Genomic DNA, 12,227 nt, shown 5'->3' on the forward strand with positions numbered 1-12,227 from the left:
CAAGAGCAATATATATACAGTATATATATATATATATATATATATATATATATATATATATATATATATATATATATTCTACCAAATTGGTTCACAGTTGGAAGCATGTCCATTTTTTTTTTTTTTCACAAATTTTGCTTGCAAATTGTATAATATCCAAGGAAAACATGTCTATTAATTGTGCAGTTAATTCTCATACTGTATTTTCAGTTTTGGAATATGTATCCTCTCCCCAAATTTGTCAATAATAAAACACAATAAAAATTATTTAAAGAAAATGCTTATATTTACCTTTTAAAATTTGTTTACATCTACCTTGTAAATATATATTTTTTTATTAAAAAGGTTACAATTACAACAACAATTGAAGTGTAATCTTTCTTTGTAAAAACTAAAGTATACATTTTATCATACATATTTCAAACTTCGAATATAGCCTACATTGACAAAACATACTATATTTAACATATTAGCAAAAATTGGCAAACAAAAGCTTATTTGAGGTGGCAGATATTTTACAGTAAAAATGTGTAATCTATCCAAAACTAATCAACGAAATGTTGTCTTTCATATGTCTGTAACATAGGTCTTTCGTTTTTATTATAAGGAATATAAATGTTAATTTGCAGTTTAATACGTTGCTTATACAAATACATTTTATTTCAACATATTTCAATCGATTTTACTCAGTATAGCTAAATAGTTTGCTAAAAGCAGATCATTTATTCACACACAGAAACGCAATTCAAATTTAAACCGTCTTTTTGCGAGTTGTGGTAAACAGCGCATCTCTGCGTTCATTCATTCACACAGAAACGCGATTTACTTGAGAATAAAAAAAAAAAAAAATTACTACATTATTCCATCCGTTGCTCCTCGAAATACCAGCACTTCTGAGGTAAGTTTTCCATTATTATTATTCCTCACAGCGCTGCGAGACAGTGTAGACAACTACACTTATCTGAATAAACTTGATGTGTTTTCTCGAGCTGATATGTGGGCGTTCACAGTTTGTATGGGATCGTCTCAGTCATTTGCGTTTGAATAGCGCGCGCTCTCCGTGGGCGGGGCCGATTATAACGTAATGAGATGAGATGAGCTCGACTGGAATCGCTCTCTTTTAATACAGATTTCACAAGATTAGAATATTTGTTTTTTATATAAATTTCTTCATTTAAAAGAAGAAAATTCAGGCTTCATGCCTGTGTGTCTGTATGCCTGTTTGACTGAGTATTCGCTGAGTTATTGTTCATTTTCGGACGCGTTTCAGAATGGACTTCACTGGCAGAGAGAAGGCAGAACTCGCTTCGTGTTTATTTTTCTTTATTTGGCAAAAAGCACAACACTTTGTTTTTATTGTGAGTATACACAAAAATAATACACATTTAACAGAATCGATTGATGTATGAAACTCCTATGGAAAATCAAAGTCAACAGAGTATTTATGAGTTTCTTTTACATTGACAAAAAAAAAGCGAGCTGGTATCGCCGGCGATACCGTAGACCTCAGGGGGTTAAGTCTCAGTCATTTAAGTCTCAGTCAAAAAAAAAGCGAGCTGGTATCGCCGGCGATACCGTAGACCTCAGGGGGTTAACCCCCTGAGGTCGGCTGTTTCGCCGGCGATACCAGCTCGCTTTTTTTTTATCAGTGTAAAAGAAACTCATAAATACTCTGTTGACTTTGATTTTCCATAGGAGTTTCATACATCAATCGATTCTGTTAAATGTGTATTATTTTTGTGTATACTCACAATAAAAACAAAGTGTTGTGCTTTTTGCCAAATAAAGAAAAATAAACACGAAGCGAGTTCTGCCTTCTCTCTGCCAGTGAAGTCCATTCTGAAACGCGTCCGAAAATGAACAATAACTCAGCGAATACTCAGTCAAACAGGCATACAGACACACAGGCATGAAGCTTGAATTCTCTTCTTTTAAATGAAGTAATTTATATAAAAAACAAATATTCTCATCTTGTGAAATCTGTATTAAAAGAGAGCGATTCCAGTCGAGCTCATCTCATCTCATTACGTTATAATCGGCCACGCCCACGGAGAGCGCGCGCTATTCAAACGCAAATGACTGAGACGATCCCATACAAACTGTGAACGCCCACATATCAGCTCGAGAAAACACATCAAGTTTATTCAGATAAGTGTAGGTTACTTGTCTACACTGTCTCGCAGCGCTGTGAGGAATAATAATAATGGAAAATGTACCTCAGAAGTGCTGGTATTTCGAGGAGCAACGGATGGAATACTGTAGTAAGTTTTCTTTTCATTCTCAAGTAAATCGCGTTTCTGTGTGTGAATGAATGAACGGCAGAGATGCGCTGTTTACCACAACTCGCAAAAAGACGGTTTAAATTTGAATTGCGTTTCTGTGTGTGAATGAATGATCTGCTTTTAGCAAACTATTTTGCTATACTGAGTAAAATCGACTGAAATATGTTGAAATAAAATGTATTTGTATAAGCAACGTATTAAACTGCAAATTAACATTTATATTCCTTATAATAAAAACGAAAGACCGATGTTACAGACAAATGAAAGACAACATTTCGTTGATTAGTTTTGGATAGATTACACATTTTTACTGTAAAATATCTGCCACCTCAAATAAGCTTTTGTTTGCCAATTTTTGCTAATATGTTAAATATAGTATGTTTTGTCAATGTAGGCTATATTCGAAGTAATGAATCCTTAACTTTGAAATATGTATGATAAAATGTATACTTTAGTTTTTACAAAGAAAGATTACACTTCAATTGTTGTTGTAATTGTAACCTTTTTAATAAAAAATATATATATTTACAAGGTAGATGTAAACAAATTTTAAAAGGTAAATATAAGCCTTTTCTTTAAATAATTTTTATTGTGTTTTATTATTGACAAATTTGGGGAGAGGATACATATTCCAAAACTGAAAATACAGTATGAGAATTAACTGCACAATTACTAGACATGTTTTCCTTGGATATTATACAATTTGCAAGCAAAAAAAAAAAAAAAAAAAAAAAAATTGACATGCTTCCAACTGTGAACCAATTTGGTAGAATATATATATATATATATATATATATATTGTAACAATAACGACTCGGGGTAAATGTGAATTAGCTCAAGAATATAGGGAATTTTGGAAATATTAATAATTATGACTCATGGTCATAATTCATAAGTCGCATGTACATTTATTTTATCAATTATCGAGATTACCTTGTTCTGTAACTGTCTGATCATTACAGTTAAGAAGGGGGTATCCCTTTTCAAACTCCAAGAAAGTTTTATCTTCTGGCCACGAATATCAAACTTTCTGAGTTTATGAATTAAAACTACTCGAGGTAGTCAATATCGAGCTTGTAGCTTAGATCTTTTTAGTTTCATTGACTTTTATAAGGTGGGTTTTCAAACACAGAGACAATTAAAAGTATAAATGGGTTTATTAATAAAATGGCACACACTAGAGATTATATTAACTACAAATATAAACGTACGTAAAAATGCAAACAAACAAACAAACATTTAACCGAAACACAACATAAAACATAGCGTGATCAGAATGAAATGAAATGAAAGAAAGAAAGATAGACAGAGAGAAGATAGAGGGTAACTTAGTTCACAGACCTAAGACCTGGACACCTGAAATCAGCGTTTAGAGAGAGTTACGTTACGTGCAAGATTCTGTGCTCTTTCAGTGTGGTGCTGAAGAGGGGGCGCGCGTGCGCGTGTCCGGCTGGTTTGCGTCTAGCTTCGTCTTCTGGGTCGTTTCGCAAGACGATGTAAAGGCTCACTTGAATTTAACGTTACCGAGAAAGTTCAGATTCATCTCCCGGGCAGGGAGAGGTTTAAAGTCTTTGTTGCAAGGGACGCAGCTACGACTCGAACATGTGCTCGCTCGATAGAGAAGGCCAGGGCCTCCTTCAGATGTTCCTTGGAGAAGCGCTGCGCCGGGGAGAAGAAGGTCCGAAGAGAGGATGAGTTGAGTTGGATGAGAGAGAGAGAGAGGAAACTGAAGGTTTGGACTTTTATCAGTGTCCCATGTGCCGTCCCCTCCTTCGTGTAGGACGAATCAGCTGTCGAGATTTTTCGAGCGGGAAGATTCCTTTGTCCGGTTAGACACGCCCACTCGAATGAGTCATGATTGACTTTAACTTGAGAGGATTTTCTCCAGACATATGAACTTCATAAAACAATGCGCATCACTGAATTCTGCTATCGGAATTCAACTCCGTTAGCTGGAGAGGATTACAGAGATATCAAAAATAGAATATAGACGTTGTAGCAGTGCAAAGATACATTATTATGCATTTGTATAGGCATTTGCAGTTCTATTAAAGGTCCCGTATTATGCCCCTTTTCACAAGATGTAAAATAAGTCTCTGATGTCCCCAGAGTGTGTATGTGAAGTTTCAGCTCAAAATACCCAACAGATCATTTTTTACATCATGTTTAAATTGTCATTTTTTGGGGCTCAGAAAAACGCGCTGTTTTAGTGTGTCCCCTTTAAATGCAAATAAGCTGCTGCTGGACGACCCAGGGGGCGGAGCTTCATGAGCTCGCGCTCAGTCTCTCAGGACAATTTCATCTCACGGAATGATGATAATATCAGAAACTCTCAGTAACGGTGTTCATTTTGAGTCAGACAATAATGCCTACAGAGTCAGAGTGCTGTATAGAGATGGAACAGGTATAGTTTAGTAGTTTAATTACGGTTATTATAACGTATTTGTCATCTGCTTGTATCTATCCATTATTTATTAATAGCCTAATGTTACAAGTCTGCTGTCTGAATGATGATCAAACATATACTGATGAGTTTAATAAAGTTTATTGTACATCACACAAAAGATGAAGCATCAGTTTTATTTCAGAAAATCACCGTAAGAGCTGAGTAAACACAGTAAGTTGTAAGAAGTGCGCAAGTACATAAACGAATTTCGGTACAGTTGAGGGAGCATTCCTGTGGGCGGAGGTTAGTCAAAAAACGGTTCTAGTGACGTCATTAAAGAAGGAAGTAGAGGGATGTAGTCCAAACCGGCCGTTCGATGTAGGCGACTTCTGTTAAATAAAATTTCTCGCTTGGCATTGAACTTTGAGCTTTATAATTGTACAGATATTATTTATGCTCTAACAGCAACATTACACACTAACTAAAGTTTGAAACATGGGATCATGAAGAACGGGACCTTTAATGTTACAAATAGGACATATGCTTTCCTATGGTTTACACACACCTCTTAACACACAAATATATATATTTATTACATTTAAGAGTGACTTTATGGGTAAAAGTCCTTTTCTGTAGGGGCTTTCTGTTTCAAAGTCCAGAGTGTGTTTGTGTGTGGGTTGGTGGTCAACTTTTATGACCTGCCAATGAGATCGGATTACGGGATGCGATTCTACTGGGAGAACATTCTTCAGAAATACATTTCAGAGCCAAACACTCGAAGATCATAACTATATGATCAAAACAACATTAATCACACATGCATAATGGAATGGTACATATATTTAAAAGAAATATTGCTTATCCTGAGTTACACACAAATGTTGGTCTCTTGGTGTGTGTGTGTGTGTGTGTGTGTGTGTGTGTGTGTGTGTGTGTGTGTGTGTGTGTGTGTGTGTGTGTGTGTGTGTGTGTGTGTGTGTGTGTGTGTGCCTGCGTTGGAATGTCATGAGGCTGTAAAGTCACAGGGAGTCCATGCTGAAATGGGGGTTTTAGAGGGTATTCTCCAAAACAGGGTTCCCTATGTGAATCAAATGTCCCTCTGGGGAGCCACAAAGATGCAATTTTGACCGTTCAAGCAGACTCAGAGGCGCCATGAACAAACTCGTTGTCTAAGGAGACAACGAAGGATGTGTTGGGAGATCAGGATCTACTAATTTGAACAGCATGTGACCGCCTGTCATAGTCATTGTCGTTACAATATATATATATATATATATATATTGCTCTTGCATTCTTTCTTGTGGTCTATAGGTGACACACCTGAATGAATGGCTCATTAAGTATGTGCACCCCATTGTCTCCTCAGGTGTGAACCACTACATATGCATGATGCTGTTGAATGGTTGACGCCCCTTGCGCATATTGCCTTTACAAACAAAAAGTGTTTTACAAGATTTAAATCAATGTATTGTGTTATGTGAATGATAAGGGCAGGATGATTTTCACATCATTTTGAAGAAAAAACTCTAGGCAACGACATCCATTAGTCAAAAGTCTTATTGTCACATATTTAGTATGTGTTTTGTGGCCTTATTTCAGAAACTTTAGTTTTTAGTTTTTTTCAATAACCATGCATAAACATTATTCTCTCAAAAATACAAACATGTACATGCATGTTGCTCACATATTATGGTAGCCCTGTTTGTGCTAAATAGTGTAATTATACCTTTGCCATTAATATGTTTATAAGCAACTGAAAAAAGCACAAATGTTAGGGCATGTCAGAACATCTCAAGGACCCCAAAAACCCCTCAGACTCCAGAGGGTTAAAGAGATCGTTAATATAGTCCAAGTGACTACAGTGGCTCAATCTTAAGTATATCAAGCGACGAGAATACTTTTTGTGCGCAAAAACAAAAAAAATAACGACTTTATTCCACTATTCATTTCCTTCTCTCTGGGCCTCGTAGTGTTTTTGCGCAGCGCGTCTGTGTTACACGTCATCACGCATCACACACGTGACCAGCGTCGGCCAATAGTGAGCCTACGTGGTGACGTGTAACACAGACGCGCTGCGCAAAAACACTACGAGGCCCAGAGAGAAGGAAATGAATAGTGGAATAAAGTCGTTATTTTTGTTTGTTTTTGCGCACAAAAAGTATTCTCGTCGCTTGATATACTTAAGATTGAGCCACTGTAGTCACTTGGACTATATTAACGATCTCTTTAATAACTTTTCTGGGCCAGCAGGTTTGGGCCACCTAGCATCCTATGGAGAAGTGATCAGCTCTCAGACTTCATCAAAAATATCTTAATTTGTGTTCCGAAGATGAACGAAGGTCTTACGCGGTTGGAACAACATGAGGGTGAGTAATTACTGACAGAATTTTCATTTTTGGGTGAACTAACCCTTTAAATCATGTTATTCAGGCATTTTGTGAGACACAACAAGTGAAATATGGAAATAAATTATACATCAATATTCCTATGAAATATTAGATATTATTATTAAAATGTTGCCAATTATTACTCCAATTATTACACTTCTTTTTTCATTAAATGTTGCTCCAAGAACACATAAATGTGCAAATTAGATACAGTTTATAGATATATTGCATTGAATGGAATATTGATTTATGGCCATTTTACCCACATATTGCATAAAGTAAAATGGTGTATCAATTCATTCCGTTATTTCTTTCATAACATAGTTGAGAATAATCTTTATACAAATTTTGGTTGAAAAAATCCTGAAACCCCCAAATTTATTGGTGATTGAAAAATAAATCCCATTGTTTTTGCCTATACATATAATTTCATGTCATTTTATTTTTTAAACAACTTAGTCCTGCGTCCACTACAGAGGACATAGCATAACGCATGAATAAAATATTATTTGTCAAAAATGTTTTTTTTTTACCATTTGTTTATTGTGCTCTAAACAGTGTGTGATGACATGGAAAAAACTAAATTCAAAAAAAAAAAATATTTTTCTGGGTCTCAGGAGGTTAAATCTTTTTAAAGCACCTCATGGAATGTTTATGGAGTTTATTAAGCCCTACAGTTCAGGCGTAAGACTAAGATCATCAAACAAGTTTCTCTAACTATTCCTCTTGCACGTCTCAATTGAAGGGTGATCGTGCTTTCTCTGTCGCTGGTCCTAGATTGTGGAATAATCTGCCATTGGATGCTAGAACAATGTCATTGACTCTTAAAGCTACACTGTGTAATATTTTAAGTTGATTTTTAGCAAAAAACACTTTGTTCTTTCAAAATTATACTGTAACAATAACGACTCTGGTAAATGTGAATTAGCTCAAGATTATAGGGAATTTTGGAAATATTAATAATTATGACTCATGGTCATAATTCATAAGTCGCATGTACATTTATTTTATCAATTATCGAGATTACCTTGTTCTGTAACTGTCTGATCACCATTCAATTCGTCCAGCGAATAAATGTTAGATCATTACAGTTAAGAAGGGGGTATCCCTTTTCAAACTCCGAGAAAGTTCTATCTTCTGGCCACGAATATCAAACTTTCTGAGTTTATGAATTAAGAACTACTAAATGTAGTTTATATCGAGCTTGTAGCTTAGATCTTTTAGTTTCATGGACTTTATAAGGTGGGTTTTCAAACACAGAGACAATTAAAAATATAAATGGGTTTATTAATAAAATGGCACACACTAGAGGTTATATAAACTACAAATATAAACGTACGTAAAAATGCAAACAAACAAACAAACATTTAACCAAACAAAACAGAAAACATCGCGTGGTCAGAATAAATGAAATGAAAGAAAGAAAGATATAGAGAGAAGGGAAAAGCTAGTAATTAGAGACACCTGGAACAGCTTTTAGAGAGAGTTACGTTACTTGCAAGATTCTGTGCTCTTTCGGGTGAGGCTGAGGCTGAGGCAGGAAGCGAGGATGGTGTCCTCTTTCTGCTGGGTCTTCCGGTGTCGCGGGAAGCTTGAAAGGCTCACTGAATGTAATGTTACCGGAAAATAAGGTTCATCTCCCGGGATGGGAGAGGTTTAAAGTCTTTGTTAGCTACGACTCGAACATGTGCTCGCTCGATAAAGAAGACCAGAGCCTCCTCCAGATGTTCCTTTGGAGAAGCGCTGCGCCGAGGAAGAGAGTTAAGAGAGTTGGAAGTTGAGTTGGATGAGAGTTGAGAGTACTGAAGGTTTGGACTTTTATCAGTGTCTCGTGTACGCCTTCTTTTGCGTGGAGGACAAATCGGATCTTCTGATCTGAGGCGGGGAGAGGTTCCTTTGTTTGTGAAGAACCCCCCCCCCCCCCCCCCCCCCCTTTTTGACTGTCATGTGAGAGGTCGAAAATAACATTCATATTTAGAAATATGGTATTTCCTGGAATAAATGCATATTATTGTACTTTGCAGTCAAGATTCGACTCTGACGTGTTTTTCCCATTACATTGACACCTCGAATGACGTTTTTGCATGAAAGAAATACAGGGTTACATAATTTCCTCATAATCACTTAGCATAGTGATTTTGATTAACATAATAACGTTGCATAGATACCTCAGACATTATCTGGCTAATTATACACACATAAAAATACATATCACAAACATTGCTGTTGGATCACATGTGTGGAAATGTCTGGAATGTTGGCTTGCAGAAGAACTGGAGGAGCTGCAGTTTTGGAGTCATAAAGTTTATGACCAGGTTGAGGTCGGGTTACAAGACACTATTGAGGAACCTTCTTTCAGTGAACCTTTAGAATTCCAAATTATACTCTAGCAAACCACACCTCTATTATAAGGCAACCTAACCACACATGCATAATGGAATTGTACATATATTTAAAAGAAATATTGCTTATCCTGAGTTACACACAAATGTTGGTCTCTTGGTGTGTGTGTGTGTGTGTGTGTGTGTGTGTGTGTGTGTGTGTGTGTGTGTGTGTGTGTGTGTGTGTGTGTGTGTGTGTGTGTGTGTGTGTGTGTGTGTGTGTGTGTGCCTGTGTTGGAATGTCATGAGGCTGTAAAGTCACAGGGAGTCCATGCTGAAATGGGGGTTTTAGAGGGTATTCTCCAAAACAGGGTTCCCTATGTGAATCAAATGTCCCTCTGGGGAGCCACAAAGATGCCATTTTGACCGTTCAAGCAGACTCAGAGGCGCCATGAACAAACTCGTTGTCTAAGGAGACAACGAAGGATGTGTTGGGAGATCAGGATCTACTAATTTGAACAGCATGTGACCGCCTGTCATAGTCATTGTCGTTACAATACTGTATCAACATTTAATCTGTCCAACCAGTCAAATGTAAGCAGTGAAAATTAACATCTCAGCGCCTCCATTAAGAGAGATGGATGCCACTAAACACCACAATAATTAATATGCATAAAGAGTAACTGATCAAAAGATACATTTAATGAGCGATTAGTGATACAAAACAAATAGGCTACATACGATACAGATACATGTGCAATATCATTAAATTATATTAATTATTTATATAATTAATTATTAAGGAATTAATTATGTAATCAATGTCTTCAGGATTGCTAAAGATACAGGCAGGAGAGTTGATCAGGGTTGAGCTGAACTCTGTGTTTGGACTCTATTGAGTTTCATCGCCATCTACTGGCCTGGCAGCAGAACACAGCGTTTTTATCCATTTCAGGCCAGGAATGTGAGTGAAAGAATAAGTGCAACTATGTGCTACAAGTTTGTGTCTGTCATTTTACACATCTGACTACTTGTCTGCAGCTTCAAATTCAGAATACAGGTTTGTGACTATTGTCTGTGAGTTCAAATCTCAACTTTCAACTTCAGATTTCAGATGTGAGTGTAAATTTTCATGTATAAGTATGAATATGTATTGTTTAAGTTCTCAAATTCACATCTACGTGCTCTTGAGTTTTGCTACCCTTTTACCTTCATAGATAAGCAGCCCGGCTAAAGCTGGTTTAACTTCACACATGACGCCCCCTGCTGGTGAGGAATACTGACAGCAGATGGAGATCATCAATTTTTTTTCAACACATTTAGGTGTGATGAATAGTTTACACTTTAGATGAGGTGAATGTGAATGATATATTCATGCGTTTACTATAACAGGTTGTAGTTTGTACTGCATTTGTTGACGACAGCAACAATCCTCCGTTCATTCAAGGAGACTCTGACATATTCAAGGTAATGGTGATTCCAGCAACTGCTCATGTTCTCTTTCTCACATTCTGTTTACACAATGCTGTCACATTTGTGAGAATTTACAGGCAAAAACAGTTTTTTCATGCACCTGTCAAATCTGAGATTTTGCGCTTTTAGGCTTTTCAGCTCAGACTGGTGGAAAAAGAAAATCCATCCAAAATACACTTTCAAGTGCAATTTTATAGCACTCTATCTATTCGTGTTTGTAGATCCACAATCTCATGAATAACCAGTAATGAGTGCAGCCTTTTAGACGGTTAACTTTTAGATGCACATGGACTTTTCTGAATGGATAGTGGAAACATTTAGTTGTTGTGGAGATACATTGATTCATCTCATCACTTGCAGTTGCATGTACAGTCATGTGTAACTTTTACACAAGTTGACAGTTCCCTGAGGTCTTTATAAGACAGCTGTGACATTTTCTGGTCCAATAGTGTTCAGTGCTCATCTGTGCAGCAACGACAGAACAGTTTGCTTGCTTTGCTCGAACATTTGCCTTTGTGTTAGAACTGGTTACACTGTAATGGCGGCTCGGTGGGTGGAAACATGCAGATTAAGGGCCAGTAATATTATTTTAAGATCCCCTTCAGAAGGGGAGCAGAATCTGATATTTTTTGACATGCTTGCAGAGACAGTCTTCCCCAAAAAAATTACTGGGTCACTTTTCATGTTTTCTGGATTGGTAGAAGCACCGGGGACCAGATTATATAGCACTTTAAACACTCTGTAGATTGGAACAATACTATGTACTCTGAGCAGTGTTGGTTTACCACGGGGGATTTTGCTGTGTACCTGTGTTGTAGTAATCATGATGACCTTGATTAGCTTGTTCAGGTGTGTTTGATTAGGGTTGGAGCAAAACTCTGCGGGAAAGTAGATCTCGAGGTCCAGAGTTGAGGACGCCTGAGATAGGGCTAAAGACTGAGGCTGAAGTCAGTTGTAGTTCTTGTGTTTCTCTTTCCTTCAGTGATTCTGCTTGTTAACAGCAGGTGTTCATCACTAATGCTCAATCATTACTTAATTATTCACCTAATTATCTCTGTAACTTCAACGCTGTAGAGTGGGACCATAGTGGGACCAAGTTATCTGAGTTGTGTCGATTTAACACTGGGGATTTTAGGGGCTGTTTACATGACACCATTTTCCACTAAAAACGTTAAACTTTTAATGCATTTTGGTCGTTCATTTACACGACAACGGGCATGACATTTTGGGTGGCAGAAAACTTTTTTTTTTTTTTTAAACGGGTTTCAAAGTGCAAGCTTTTGAAAACAAAAACGTGAATCTCCGCAGACAATGAGGTCATGCACATGCGTATTACATGTTCAGTCTATAGTCTTTCATCGCCATCTACTGGCCTGGC

The 12,227-nt window shown here is 36.9% G+C and overlaps 1 protein-coding gene across 3 annotated transcripts in view; it reads left to right on the forward strand.

Annotated features, from left to right (window-relative positions):
* Nucleotides 1-12,227, forward strand: part of LOC309499531 (cholinesterase-like) — a 42,327-nt gene that overhangs the window by 14,088 nt on the left and 16,012 nt on the right. The window lies entirely within an intron of this gene.

This window comes from Leuciscus leuciscus (assembly GCF_965113295.1).
Source record: "Leuciscus leuciscus genome assembly, chromosome: 1".
Lineage (NCBI taxonomy): Eukaryota > Metazoa > Chordata > Actinopteri > Cypriniformes > Leuciscidae > Leuciscus > Leuciscus leuciscus.